Genomic DNA, 15,625 nt, shown 5'->3' with positions numbered 1-15,625 from the left:
AATTAGGTCTTTTCTTTTTTTTTGTATGCTGTGGGTTTGGAGTGTGATGCCTTTTGAAGTGCTGCGCGTCGTCTGATATCAGCAACAGGAAGGTTTATCACTGAGCTGTCGCCACTTTACCTGAATGTCACTGTAACACATTAAACCTGCCAAAGAAACAAACACAGCCTTCAAGAACAGCGGCGGAGTTTGGGAGTCAACTGAAACTCATTACAATGAGAACATGCACACATGCACGCGCTCGCTCTTTTCTGCAGTCCTCGGGAATCAAAGGCACTGGTCTGTTCTTTTGTATTTTCCTCCCTGTGCAGCATAAACAGCTCAGGGAAGGAAATTCAAAGCTCCTTTCCAGGTTATAGTGACATTGCATCAGAAGGTTGTTATAGTGTTATTGTGCGTGCATGTGGAGCTGCTGAATAATTAGGTGCACTGTGGATTTCAAGGCTTCTTGGAGGTTGCAAGGACAAGGACAAAAGTTGAATATAATGGACACTGTTTTAACTACTGAAGTAAAGTTATTTCTTTGGGCATGATACAAAACCAGAGCTAAATAACTGCTTTTTTTGTCTGTTCTAGTAATCAAACCATAGACGTCCTTACCCTTTCTAACAGTACATTATAAATGTGCAAATGGATGCTTGATACCCGCAAATTCATACTAGTGATATGTGAAATCGTTGTGACTGTCACACAACTTCTGTATTAGTGCTATTGCACACAATTACCTAATCACATCCACACACTGGCTGGCACCTCTTTGTGTCTGCAGCTGGATGTTTATTGTCTCAAATGGGGCTCCCTCCCTCTGCATGTGCAGACAGGGTACAGGTGTTCAGGAGAGCTCCTCTCTTTGTACGCACTAACACTAATATCCCACATTTATTCTCGCACAGTGAATCACAGAATTGCAGACCTGAAGCCATTTTCCCACCACATGGACTCTTTATTCCTTTACCAAACTGATAACTATTGACCAGGATGTAGTTACAGACATTTCCCTAGGCAGTTTGAATACACTTTTGTCTACAAAGTTGTCATAAGACAAATGTGTGTAAATGTGAATCACAAGGTCGTCAAGATTGCAACAAAGTAAACATGAGGATCAATATGTATATACGTTCATGATGATTCTCAGTTCATCTTTTCCCTCGTAACCTTTTGTGATTAATGTGGCTTTAGTAAACACAGTGGTGCATTTGTGAAGCACAGCTGTATCCCAGGCGGTGCGAAATGATCAGCTTGGAGTATTTCTGTAAATGAGTGCGAATTTTCATTCACACTGCAAACAAACACGCCAGTCAGTAGGTTGAAAGGGACCTTTGGAGGTCAATTTTGTGTGTGTGTGTGTGTGTGTGTGTGTTTTTATATATATAAATTACAGCATAGCAGTAAGGGTATATGGCTCTAAAAATACTAACAGGTGAAAAAAAGACTAACAGATGAAATGCATAATTGAAGTTGGCTATGACCCAGTAACAGTGCTCGAGTCAAAGACTGACTGCTCTCATTAGTATCAGATGAGAGAAAGTCTGAGAGGGGAAATGATTCATGCTGGAGAGAGAAGTCTTCATTCAAATGGTGTTTTACATGACCCTCTGTAAGTTATATTAATGGAGGTCCTTTTTCTTATTTATTACTTGAATTGACATTGAACAAAGCAAAGAAACTGTTATTTTCTGAGGAATCACAGATCATTGTGGTGGTGTTCAGGGGGTAAGTGCGTGACTGAAGGTGGGGAGGGACAGATTCTGAGAAGGAAAGGGTTAAGTTTCACAGATGCATTTCTTTAGGCTGGATTAGGCTGTAAAGAGATCTCTAGATAGATGTGCAGCAGTCGATCTGTTCACGAGCAGCGCTGTGAAGTGCATATTGCACCGCGCAGCCTTGAATCTGCTTGGAACTGTTACATTGATTGAAGTATATGATGATACTGCTGATATTAGAAGTGAGCACAGATTTCACATTTTTTCCCCCAAACTGTTTATTTTTACTGTTTTTTTTTCTTTTTCTAATTGCATTGCAATTACCTGCAGTAGCATGTTTTTAATCACCTATGAATGAAGTTCAACAAAGCCAGGCTTTCTTTGCATTAGCTGACTCAACAAAGCCTAAAACCCCAGTTGGAGATAACGGGTATCTTGATGGTGGTTCTCAACTTTCTCTGGTTCTTCAGGTTCTGTGGACACTCGCATCAAAAGGGGCATTTTGTGGGTCATGTGACTCTTCTTTTGCATGAAGTTATCCCTGTGAGCGTCACCTTCTCCAGCCACAGACATTATCTGATGATGATGATGATGATACTTTATTGATCCCAGAACGGGGAAGTTACAGTTTTAATTACAATGATGAGGATGATGATGATGATGAGGAAGTGGTGATTAAAAGAAGATAAAATATAACAGTAAAATGGACTGTTACAAATAAGTTAAGAGATGAATACAGCAGATAATCATTAATCTGGTGATTTAGCACACAGAATGGTAAAATAAACATTTCAGTTAAAGTTAATTATTTTACACTGTGTACGCTCTGGTTGCAGCTGTTTATTTCTAAGGTGGCGGCTGCAGATTAGAGCTCTGAAATTTGAAACTGGATCCACTTAAACAGGAAATCTTGCTGCCCCACAGCCTGATAAAGGAGACGTGGAAATTGCTTTAGTTTGTCGGCAGATCAAAGTAAAATTAATTTTATTGATTAAACAGGTATTCTTGGTGTGTGCTCTGTGTTCTAGTAGCTGCAATTCCTGCAGTGCATGAGAGATTTAGCAGCAGATTAGAATCGTGCATAAAAACATTTATACATTTTCTGCATCACCAAATTAACCTGTATCACTTTCTGTTTCTGGTTTGGTTTTTTAGGTGTTAGTAGGAGCGTCAGTCATACAGTCAGAACTTGGTTATGAATTACTGATGGTCTGAATTTTGCCACAGGGAAGCTGTCTTTGATACGTGTTTTTGAGTCATAACCATAGATTTTTGCCACCTTTCTCAAAGGTGCCCAAAATCAAAGAGGCCTTTAGTCTCTGATTGTGCCCATCTGCTGTGTGGTGTTCAATAGGTTTTGTATGGTGAATTTTGAAAGCTTTTTGTGGCTAAAAGCAACCACAACAGTAAAGTCGCAGACAAAATCCCTGTAAAGCCGAGGGGATCTGCAGATTCAGGTAATAATTCCTTAGGTTTCTTTTGAGTCAATGTCTGAGCTTCTTTTTAATTATTCCTAACATGCTTGTAATTTTACTGTCGGCCATAGCTAAAGGTAGAGTTTCAATTTTATCTGCCCCAGACTGTAAATGATGAGATACAGTACATTGGAGTGGAGGGAGTTGATGGGCAGGCCACTCCGGGAAGGTGGAGGTGTAATTTCAGATGCCCACTAACCGACCAGACCAGCAGTTATCTGAGCTCAAGCTTCACAAGCAGGAGCGCTGGAGTCATCAAGACCAGCTGTGTCCCTCACTCAGAGGACGGCACTCTGAACTCGGTGGTGTCTGTGGTAATTAGCTGTCTTCACAGGATTGTAAAACTCCTGAGGAGGCATCGTTCAGGCGAAGCTCATGTTTGAGTCTGTGCTGATGTGTGATGCTGTAGTCCTTATGGTGTGTCTTCTTAAAAAAAAAAAAAAAAAAAAAAGACATGGGATATTTGAGGAGCTTATTGCGGCATTGCTTTCTTAGTTTAAGTCTTTGATAGTCTGCTAATCTCAGTTTGTGTGCAGAGGCAAGTGTCCAGAGTTCAGACAGATTATAAAAAGGTTAAGCTGTTCTGAAAATGGTTGCTGAGCTGTAGATTAGTGGGTTTGTTCTCTGAGCAGTTAAACATGCATTTTGCCCCTAAATACAACAACCTGTGTGAGGAATACTAATATGAATGAATCCTGTCAGCATCTTTTTAAGGCATTACCATACTCGTTGACCTGTGCGGTTGTAAGACGTGCTCCTTTTTGTGTGGACCAGAGTAATGCTGTTAGTGTTGACTCTTGCAGTCGCAGGAGTTCTAAACCTGTGATAGTCTCATTTCCTAATCTTGGTCATCAGTAGTTGTGAGGTGTCAAACAGTCTGGTTGTACATACATTGCCGTCTCCTTTCAGCCTCTACAAGAACAGAAACAGACAGTGAAACAAGCTTCAAGTAGACTTTCTCTACTTTTTCCACATCAAAAGTCCTCCCGCTGTGGACGTCAGCACTCCCAGCTGTATTTATGGGCCATAATGTGAGGTGTGGAGCTGCATTTCCTTCATAGGACCTTGCCGTTGGCAGACTGTATTCAAGAGAGCTCTATGCACCGTGAAAGCCTGTCATCAAGAAGCAGTGCCCTGTGTGATTTATCAAAAGAGGACGTGGTTAGAAGGTCACAATGACTCAACTCTTCCCAGCCACACGATTTCCTATTTTCTTGAAGAGGAGAGACCATCTTAAACTAAACACTAGTGTCATTTCTTTTTCTCTTTTCTTTTTTTTTTTTTTTTTTGGTACCATGAATCGGGAAGGTCTCTAAGTATAGTGTTGTTAGTTTTTAAACTTTTAAGTCCCCTGCCTGTTTAGACATCGAACAGCCAGTGGATGGCTGATGGATGATGACTTTCCCTTGTCCGATGCTCGCTTTGAATGAGTCACAGGCTTGTTTTCTCCAACTGGCTGTGTCAGTAGTGCTAGTCTCCAATAAAACATGTCCTCTGCTCTGGTAATTACAAGGTGCACAAACAGCTCTCCCAGAGTTCTGATAGAAAGGGGCTAATTGGTAGTGCAGTGACCTTGTCCACATTCGTGTGTGTCCAGGTGTTGTCCCAGTATTATGGTTTCTTCTCTCCTCACTGCAGAGTGAAGTCTGCGGCACGTAGACTGTTGTTTCCTCTGTGCTAAGAATCAAGCGTGGACTTTCTGTAACAGATGGACCGTGACAGGTGTGTGCGTGTGTGAGAGACTTCCGCCTCCCTGCACCTCTTAGCCATTATTAGGTGTAGTTGCTTCTTCAGAGCAAGATTAATGACTTTCTAAGCATGCCTTTGCAAAAATAGACATTTTTGCTCAACTGATATAATCAGTTCTGTAGCTGAAGGAGGATAGAAAGGGACAGGACAGACCTAATCTCCCCAGCAGGATCAGTCTTTAATGGAGTTAGTATTTTGTGGTCTGACCTTGCTGGACCTGATATTACAGCAGCATGAAGCCGTCACTCATGAGTCAGATCTTGTTACCACCGTGTGGGAATCCGGATGAAAGACGTCTTGCTCATCATTTCCTAAAAGTGATGAGCATGGTTGGGACTTTTTGTGTGTTTGTGTGATGTCATCATTTTGTGTGCACAAGACAGCAGATGTGGATTTGCTTGTAACACTTAAGTCTATTTTCTCTTACCAGGGGGTAGTGGAGCCAAGGAAACCTGAGTGACACATTGTGACACACAAAGCAGACGTTTCTTTTTGTTGTTGTTGCAAAACTTCAGAAATTCAGAAAAACAAATTTAAAGTATCTCTGTTAGAATAGAATAGAATAGAATAGAATAGAATAGAATGCCTTTATTGTCATTATACAGGATGTACAATGAGATTGGAGGGCCACTCCTGTTCAGTGCCATGTAACAGAAAATCAAACTCTCTAAAATAAAAATATTATGAAAATATTATAATCTAGTATGATCAATATAATCAAGAGATATACAGAAATAAACAATGTGTAAAATATACAAAAAATAGAATGTATAAAAATATAAACATACATTGGTGCATCTGTACATTGTAAGAAAAGTAAATATGTGTATACATATAATAATGAAGATGATGAATATTGCACTTGGTGAATGAATATTGCACTAGTGAATGAATACTGGATATTACACAATATAGGAATGTCAGATATTGTTCAGTATGAATAATATAATATTGCACAGTTACAGTGGGTGAGTGTGTGAGTTCAGGGTGGTGATTGCTCTGGCGAAGAAACTGTTCTTGAGTCTGTTTGTTCTGGCTTTGATGCACCTGTAGCGCCTGCCAGAGGGCAGCAGGTCAAACAGGTCAAAGCCAGGGTGTGAGCAGTCCTTGATGATGTTCCTGGCTCTGCTGATGCAGCGGGAGGTGTAGATGTCCATCAGGGAGGGGAGAGGGCAGCCAACGATTCTTTGTGCTGTCTTGACTACTCTCTGAAGCCTGACCCTGTCTGCCTCAGTGCAGCTGCCGTACCATACTGTGATACAGTACGTCAGCAGGCTCTCAATGGATGAGCGGTAGAAGGTCAGCAGCAGGTTTGAGTCCAAGTTGTTCTTCCTGAGGACCCTCAGGAAGTGAAGTCGCTGCTGAGCCTTCTTGATAACAGCTGTGATGTTATCTGACCAAGAGAGATCAGCAGAGATGAGGACACCAAGAAACCTGAAGGTGTGGACCCTCTCCACATGCTCGCCGTTGATGTAGAGGGGAGCTGGGTCAGTCCTGTGCTTCCTGAAGTCGATGATGATCTCTTTGGTTTTCATGGTGTTCAGTACCAGGTTGTTCTCTGAACACCAGGCTGTCAACTTCAAGACCTCCTCTCTGTAAGCTGCCTCATCTCCCTTCGAGATGAGTCCGACCACTGTGGTGTCGTCAGCAAATTTGACGATGAGGTTGTTATTGTGGGCCGGACTGCAGTCATGGGTGTAGAGGCAGTACAGGAGGGGGCTCAGCACACAGCCCTGTGGGGAGCCAGTGCTCAGTGTGCGGGTGGAGGAGAAATGGGGGCCAAGTCTCACAGTCTGGGGCCGGTTGGTTAAGAAGTCCTTGATCCAAAAACATGTGAGAGGGGGGAGGCCCAGGGTGTGCAGTTTGGTGGGGAGAATGTCCGGGATGATTGTGTTGAACGCTGAGCTGTAATCTACAAAGAGCATGCGAGCGTAGCTCTGCTGCTGCTCCAAGTGGCTCAACACAGAGTGGAGAGCTACAGCGATGGCGTCCTCTGTGGATCTGTTTGCTCGATATGCAAACTGATGGGTGTCGAAAGTGGGGGGCAGGTGGTCTTTGATGTGCTGGAGAACCAGCCTCTCAAAGCACTTCATGATTACCGGTGTGAGGGCCACAGGGCGGTAATCATTTAGGCTGGTGACAGATGACCTTTTGGGCACGGGGATGATTGTGGCTGTTTTTAGGCAGGGGGGGATGACTGCTTGGGCCAGGGAGCGGTTGAAAATCCTGGTGAGAATCAGGGTGAGCTGGTGGGCACACGCTCTGATCACCTTGCCAGGTACTCCGTCTGGTCCGGTAGCCTTCCTGGGGTTCACTGCCAGGAGCACGCGCCGTACCTCATGCTCCTGGACAGTGAGTGGGGTGCAGCCTGGTGGGGGGGGCAGGACTGGAGCAGATGGGTGGTCCTGAGGCATCTCAAAGCGAGCAAAGAAACAGTTAAGTTCCTCTGCTAGTGACACACTCAGGTCTCCTGCAGTCACATCACAGCCTCTGAAGTTTGTGATGTTCTGAATGCCCTGCCAAACCTCCCGTGTGCTATTGCTGGACAGATGGGACTCTATTCTCCTCCTGTAGTCCGTTTTGGCTTTTTTAATTCCTCTTTTCAGGTCAGCTCGAGCAGCACTGTACAGAGCTCTGTCGCCTGACCTGAAGGCAGCATCACGGGTTTTGAGGAGTGAACGGACCTGGCTGTTCATCCAGGGTTTCTGGTTAGGGAAAACCCGGATGTTTTTGCTGACAGTCACATTTCCGATACAGAACTTAATGTAGTCCAGTACCGTCCCTGTGAATGTTTCTAGGTCCTCGTGTTCGAATAAGTCCCAGTCTGTGTATGCAAAGCAGTCCTGTAGGTCGGAGAGTGCGTTTTCAGGCCAGGTTGTAATGGTTTTTACAGTAGGCCTGGCTCTCTGTCTGAGGGGGGTGTATGCTGGGGTGAGCAGCAGGGAAAGATGGTCGGACTGGCCGAGGTGGGGGAGGGGTTTGGCTCTGTAAGCGTGCTTAATGTTGGAGTAAACATGGTCAAGAGTGTTCTCCCCTCTTGTAGAACATTTGACATGTTGGTGGAATTTCGGGAGTACAGTCTTTAAGTTGGCCTTGTTAAAGTCTCCCGCGATAATAAGAACACCGTCGGGGTGGACCCGCTGCTGTTCGTTAATGGCGTTCAGCAGGAGAGAGAGCGTCATGCTAACGTTAGCATCGGGAGCTATATACACAGCTGTGACGATCACTACTGTTAGCTCTCTGGGTAAAAAAAAGGGCCGACATCTTACAGACATGTACTCGAGGTCTGGGGAACAATGTTTGTCTATGATTGTTCCATTGTTACACCAGTCCTCATGCACGTAAATACAGAGACCCCCTCCCCTGCTCTTACCGGAGTCCTTGGTCCGATCTCCACGTAGCAGAGTGCGGCCTGCTAGCTGCACGCTAGCATCGGGAATGTGGGGGTTTAGCCAGGTCTCAGTGATAATTATTACACAGCAGTCACGAACATAGCGATTTACAGCCAGCTCTAACTCTAGGTTGTCCGTTTTATTTACCATGGACCTGGCGTTGGAGAGATACAGGCTCGGCAGAGGAGGCCTGTGTGGTTGGCATTTCAGCTTCAGCATAGAGCCGGACCTGCAGCCCCGCTTCTGCTTCCTCTCCCTCCGCCGTCGGCGGCGCCTTCCAGACCCGATAACAATCCACGGAGCCCCCGGCGGTCTCGCTATGTTGTCTGGGATGTTATGAGTGTAGTGAAAATCACTCGATACTGATATCTTGTGCCGGTAGCCAATGTCCACAAGATCCTGGCGTGTGTAACAGTTGTTTGCAGAGACAAATGCACCAAAACTAACAAAAATGAAATACAAAAAAGAGCACCGAAAGGAAGAGCCGTGAGCCGCTGCGTCTGTGCGCGCCGCCATCTTGACTTCATATATCACCAGTCACATGTGCAAGCGATCACCCGTAATGTCAGGCTTCTCGGTACTGTGTGGTGTTTTTCACTTCACTATATTGCTTCTATGGAAAGCATTTAATGTTGTGGTTTAGTTTTTTTTAGGTGACGTTTTGCAGACAGATATTTTTTGCGATTGTGGCTAAAGTGCTACAGACACTTTCATCAGAAGCTGGAGACCAAAATAGAGGAAAAAGTGAAGAGTAGATTTGCATTCAGAAACCTCCTAGATTGAAGCTATATAAGTTTTTGTATCTATATCAGTCGACAAGTTACAAGAATTAATGCAATACAAATGCTAAATTATGTCTAAAAGTATTTAGAAACTGTCCTTTACACAAACACTGTGCACCACAAACCACTGTTCTTGCATTGCCTAGCCCTTTATGTCCATAGTGGGCTAGTTCATGCAAGTAAAGTAGTGCATCATAACTAATAAGTAATTATTAATGAATTTGATGTTTACTTTCTTAATGAAAATGGCTGTCAGCAAACTGACATGAAAGCAGAGGATCACAGTTTGTGCCTTTTGATTTTTGTCAGTTCAAAACCCAAAGCTGTTCATTTTTAATTGCATTGAAGACAGAGAAAAACAACAAATGCGCATTTGAGAAGCCGGGACCTGCAACTCTTATTTACATTTGGTCCCCCCCCCCAAAAAAAAGACTTAAAATATAACTCCATAATCAAAACAAAATTATTTGTTTTGTAATATTTTGGCTCAAAGTTTGTCTGCTTTTTGTTGTTGTTTTTGTTGGCTTATACGTGCAGACGTGCCAAAGGCTCAGTTTTATTATCTGTTAATCAACTGATGAAAAAGTACCTAGAAGAAACCGTCACACGTCACACTGAAATACAGTGGACTTTCTAGTGATGAAAGTAATCCTTTCATACTTTTGTCACAACATAATGCTCATGCTGATCTTGATTACAAGCAAGTACCTGCATGTTGTAGTTAGCCTTCTGTTACCTGAAGGGAAAACCTGGCTTTCTTTTCTTTTTTTTGTCCTAATGTCTTCATTTAGCTTCCAAAAGAAGCTGCCATTGAAATTTTTTTCATTGTTTGTGCAGCTATTAGAGCTGCGTTTTTAAAACTGATGTGTACTTAGCTGTGCAATTGTATGCGTGCAGTCATGCAGTTTATGTGATGCACAGGCTGTAGGAAGGCTGGAATGAGCTGTATTGCTTGCAGTGTGTGTTCTCTGACCTGCATGCTAGGTGCCATTTGTGAGGAGCCGGTTCATCTGATGCTGGTAGGAATTCACATTTCCACAAAGACTTGCAGGCAAACCAAGATGACAATAACTGCACGCAAGCAGCAACAAATGCAATATTCATTCTGTTCTTTGCATCGGTGTAGTCTGGTATTAAAATGACTGACTTTAAAGCAAACACAGAACGACGTGAACACAGTCAGTGGAGCGGTGTTTGCGCTTACATCTGCATGCACAGTGTCACAGCTGAATGTAGGTCACAGAAGGAGGCAGTTGTGGGGGAAGGAAAAGAAGGTGGGCACTGGAAGTGGAAGTGAAGGGAAGAGGAAACCCTTCATTATGTCATCGTGTTGGAGCAGTGACGGCTTTGGGATATGATGTACAGCGAGGTTTTAACCCCAGAGTTTTAAGAATTAAAGAGTAATAATTCTTCCATCCATCCAAGAAAACAAAGATGATGTGTATCACTGGCCCCGTCTTGTTTCTCCCTGACAGGGTCAGAAACCAATTGGTCGTAATGAATATGTTTTTTTTTCCTCCCAGCACAAGAAAAGGTTTCAGCTTTGACACTATCCTGTCTCCATTTGCTCACGTATATGAGCTCGCAAAGCTTTCAGTCTATTTGCTATTCTTATCAGCTGCACTTTGGGGTTTGAAGATGTGATGAAGTGTAGCAGACCCTTTAGAGAGCTCAGATGCTGCCACTGTAATTACACAGGATGAAGTGTTCTGTACCACATGGTAATAACTTCATCGCCTCCTGAGGCTAAAAGTGAGGTGGACTTGTATCAGGGCATTTACGGAGCAAGGAAGGAGAGACGCGTTTCATTTGGTCTCTGCATACGCTTTGTCTTTACGCTCGATTTTCTCTCTTCAGTTCATGTATTCAAGTGATCTCTGATCTTCTTCTCATTTTCTGTGTCTCATTTATTTCTTGTCAGATCCAGACCCACTCAAGTTTCTTTACATTAGATGGAAGAGTGCGGCATGCACAGTACATTTATGCATTGGACGGGCTAAGTGTGAACAATGTTTATTAACTTTGGGTGATTGGATAAATACACCGCCTGACCCTATTATTTAAAAAAGCAGTTCCAGAAATGGTCCCGACTCTAAGTGCTCCTGTCTTAATGACATTAACAACTGGAAATGTGTCTGCAAACTAAAGCTGTTGACGTTGATTTTCCACAGAGTTAGTATTTGGGACATTAGTAATGTGGCTAATTTCCATCTGTGTGATCTCTGTCTCATATAAAGCAATTCAAATGGTGAGACCAGTCGCTGTGTAGCTTTCACAGCTTTACAGTTTACTGTCTTGCCTTCCAGAGGAATTTATTCAAACCCTTTTTTTTTTTTGGAAAAGTTAAAGTTCTGTGAAGGGGAGTGAAGCATGAACTCTGAAATGCAGATTAGTTTGTGGAATTGCACCAAAACAATATTATCCTTGACTTTGAACTAGGTGATGTGAATAAGCAATGAATAAGACGGGGCCCTGTTCCAACAAACTCCGACTCCAAGCTGATAAACGCTGAGATTTTCAACTCTGAGCTTTTGGTTCCATAAAGGCTGCTCAGAGTAAGTTCAGTCTGCTCTGAGTACGTTCACCCTGAGTTAAGTGTGTGTTTGAGTAGAAGGGAAAAAAGCAATCATCAGTGGAGCGCCTGGATTCACCATGGCAACGGGTAAATAAAGAGCAACGGCTCAATTTTAATCCAGTGGACCGAGGAATATGAATGTGTGGCACAGTTGACTACAAGGTGTATCTTAAAGGATGTGTGTGTGTGTGTGTGTCTGTGTCTGTCTGTGTCTGTGTGTGTCTGTGTGTGTCTGTGTGTGTGTGTGTGTGTGTGTGTGTGTGTGTGTGTGTGTGTGTGTGTGTGTGTGTGTGTGTGTGTGTGTGTGTTAGCTTAGACCACTCTGCAGTTCTCATAAACAGTATAACATTTTTATATAAAGAATATGTTTGGGTTTTTTTTCTAGTGTCTGTTTTCATATTTTATGTTAAAATTTTCAACAGTTTTAACCTGAATCCTAAAAATACATTTGTTTGAAATCTAACAATTCAGCTGTAACCTGACAAGGTTTCAGTGGAAAATGAGCTCATGTCAAGGTTCAGAATGTGAATTTTCAGACACTGTACCAAGGCTGGGCAATATGGGGAAAAACATCACAATAATTTTTTTCATAAGTCTATATTGACATACACTATATTGCCAAAAGTATTCACACACCCTCCAAATCACAGAATTCAGTTGTTCCAGTCACTTCCATGGCCACAGGTGTATAAAATCAAGCACCTAGGAATCCGCTTCTACAAACATTTGTATAAGAATGGGTCACTCTCAGGAGCTCAGTGAATTCCAGTGTGGTACCACAGGAGTTGGGCTCGGCTCCTTAGTTCCAGTGAAAGGAACTCTTAATGCTTCAGCATACCAAGACATTTTGGACAATTTCATGCTCCCAACTTTGTGGGAACAGTTTGGGGATGGCCTCTTCCTGTTCCAACATGACTGCACACCAGTGCACAAAGCAGGTCCATAAAGACACGGAAGAGCGAGTTTGGTGTGGAAGAACTTGACTGGCCTGCAGAGAGTCCTGACCTCAACCCAATAGGACACCTTTGAAATGAATTAGAGCGGAGACTGTGAGTCAGACCTTCTTGTCCAACATCAGTGTCTGACCTCACAAATGTGTTCCTGGAAAAATGGTCAAAAATTCCCATAAACACTCCTAAACCTTGTGGAAAGCCTTCCCAGAAGAGTTGAAGCTGTTATAGCTGCAAAGGGTGGACTGACATCATATTAAACCCCGTGGATGAAGAATGGGATGTCACTCAAGTTCATACTGTATGTGAGAGAAGGCAGACAAGCGAATACTTTTGGCAGTACAGTGTATATTATGATATAAATTATATCACTGTTTCTGTCAAGGTTAAATGTTTCTTTTTTATGCCCAAGTGAAGATAGAGGGTTAACTTTTCGTTTAAATATTTCTTTTCTGTCAGAATTTGAATATGATAAATGTACCATAGAACTTTATTTGTCTGTATTTTAAATAAATAACATAGGTATATATAATAAACTAAAATCTTAATTCTGACCAGTTCAAAGCTGCAAGTGTTACAGAAGAACACAAACAAAATGGAAAACTAAATTCTTTGGGAAGTTCCAAATATAGAAGGACACACAACCATTCGCACTCACATTCACACCTATGGGTAATTTAGAATCTCTACTGTAATTTCCTTTGTATAAATAATTTAAATTGTTGGGAAGCAGCTCCACAAATACACAAACAAAACAACAAACATTCTGTATATGAAATTCATCTTCTGTTGCATTATTTCATCTTCAAAATCTTTTTGTCTTTTCCTGTCTTTCAACATTCATAAAAACATAAACTTCTACAAATTAATTAATTTCTGGAGCAGAAGACCAAATTTAGGTTTTGGTGTTTTTCACTAAACCTCCTTTCTTAAATGGAGTCCGCTTCACCGCTTTATGTTTTGCCTCAAGCTGCTGTATATTATGCAGCTATTAAAGATGATTATGGTTGATATAAGTATGCTATCAGCTGAACATGTCTAAAGATGTTTGGACACATTAGAATAGTCTGAGCTGAAGGCAAATTCAAAAGCCTTCCATTCATGCACACTACAGCATGTAGCTCTGATCTGTCTCCAAAAAGGCATCCAGTCATATCCCAATGGACAATTCCTGGGATGTGACAAGCTGCCATTTATTATGAATAAATACCATTTATATATAGTAAAAAAACAGTTCCAAATGCACGTTTTTTGAACTCTGAAAAATGTGTATGGTGCACACTTTGGATGCTGACAGGCATGTCAGTGTTTGGGGCCAGTGCATCGTTTCTCTGAACTAGCTCTTCAGATGTGCTGTCCAACCATGTCAGCCATCAAATGTGTTCAGTCGTTCCCATCGGCCACACTCAAGATTGGAATGCCTGCCATCATTTTACACGAAAAGGTCCAGAACACAGGAGTACGACCCCCTCTGCTCACTCACCTGTGTAGGGCTGGACATTCACATGGTCAAGTAGGTGTGAATGTCAGTTCTATTTTAAAAGTCACAGGTAATGGGTGGTGTTGGCATCAGATGTAGGGTGAACACCCTTAGGACCATCTAAAATTCATTTTAGATAGAGTTGAAATCCAGCTTAAAGCATGCTTGGGATAAAAATATAATTTTGGCTGTTAAACTACCCCCCCCCCTCCCTTTTTAAGTTCAAGTTCATAAATAACTCTGGGCCTTGGTAGTGAAGGTACATACACCCATCCAGCACCCCCTCCTGTTTCAGCCTATTTCTAACAGTCTCCCTCATGTAATACATCACTGGAAAATCTATTTCTCACACTATGTGGAGCACATACTGTATTTGCATTTATACTACAGTATGTTCTCTTTACATAATCCTGGGAGACTTGGGCTGGAAAATTCCAGCACATTCATAAATGAATTCAAATGCTGACAATGGCTGACCACATAGTTCACTCTTCGATTTGTTGGTCTGTAAATGCAAGTGAACCTCATCCTGTTCCCCTTTTTTTTTCTTTTTTTTTTTAAACCTCACAGTGATGTATTAGTTTACAGCTACTAAAGGCAGCTTGATCCACTGCAAGGTGAATACCAAAGGTGTGCAGCTTAATTATTATTATTTTATTTTATATTATTTTTGTTTTACATGGAGAAGAACTCTGCTCTTGAGGGCTCAATATTTGATGAGGAACAAGTCCTTTGGATCGTGTATTATTTGAGAAAACGTGCAGACTTCTGTTGTAATTCAGTGTGCAAAATGGAGACTGACGGCACGTGCTGCTTCAGAGCAAGCCTGTGATAATTACTCTGTGTTTTTAAATTCCACCATCGCTTTTGTAAGACACTTCTATTGCTTCACTCTTCTATTGCTTCACTTTTGTTTTGTGATGATGTGATAAACATTACAGATTAGTCTTTGTTAGCCTTATCAGACTCTGCCCACTCATTGAAGTATTCTTAAAAACAGCGAGCCTTGCAGATATGTTCCTACGAGCCATCTCCGGCATTTCCATTTTTATTTTCTATAAATGTTCTGCGGTGCTTGCTTTTTAAGCCAAAGCTTAGACTCTACAGAGACTTATATTAATTTATATGAGACATTTTTCAAGGTGTCCATGATGAAAGTATTCATATCGTGTCTCCCCCTCACCAGTTCCTCAGCAGGGTGTAGTAAAGTGGATTCTCTGTGAGATGGTGTGCAGCTGGATCCCCCCCGAGGGCTTTACTTACCTGGCAGGCAGATACTAGGTGGAGCTCAGCGCGCTGAGAATATTACAGCAAGGATCTGCAGGGCATGCTCAAGGAATGTGGTTATGTAAAAGAAATGGAAAAGAAATGTAACTATAAATATATTCTCTGTATTGTACTCTTTATTGGTTCTGTTGTCATATTGCAGTTCTATGGGTTGTGTATATTATGCAGAGCCTTTGGGGGTTGTTGTTGTTGGTGGGGCAGAGGTGTGTGTGTTGGGGGGTGGGGGGAGACC

At 42.3% G+C, this 15,625-nt stretch overlaps 1 protein-coding gene across 1 annotated transcript in view; it reads left to right on the top strand.

Moving 5' to 3' along the window:
• st6gal2a (ST6 beta-galactosamide alpha-2,6-sialyltranferase 2a) overlaps nucleotides 1-15,625 on the top strand; it is a 44,278-nt gene that overhangs the window by 1,086 nt on the left and 27,567 nt on the right. The gene's annotated exons all lie outside the window — the stretch shown is intronic.

This window comes from Archocentrus centrarchus, chromosome 21 (genome assembly GCF_007364275.1).
Source record: "Archocentrus centrarchus isolate MPI-CPG fArcCen1 chromosome 21, fArcCen1, whole genome shotgun sequence".
NCBI classification, from domain to species: Eukaryota; Metazoa; Chordata; class Actinopteri; order Cichliformes; family Cichlidae; genus Archocentrus; species Archocentrus centrarchus.
The sequence above is the reverse complement of the archived record's forward strand: the minus strand, read 5'-3'. Positions and strand labels throughout refer to the sequence as shown.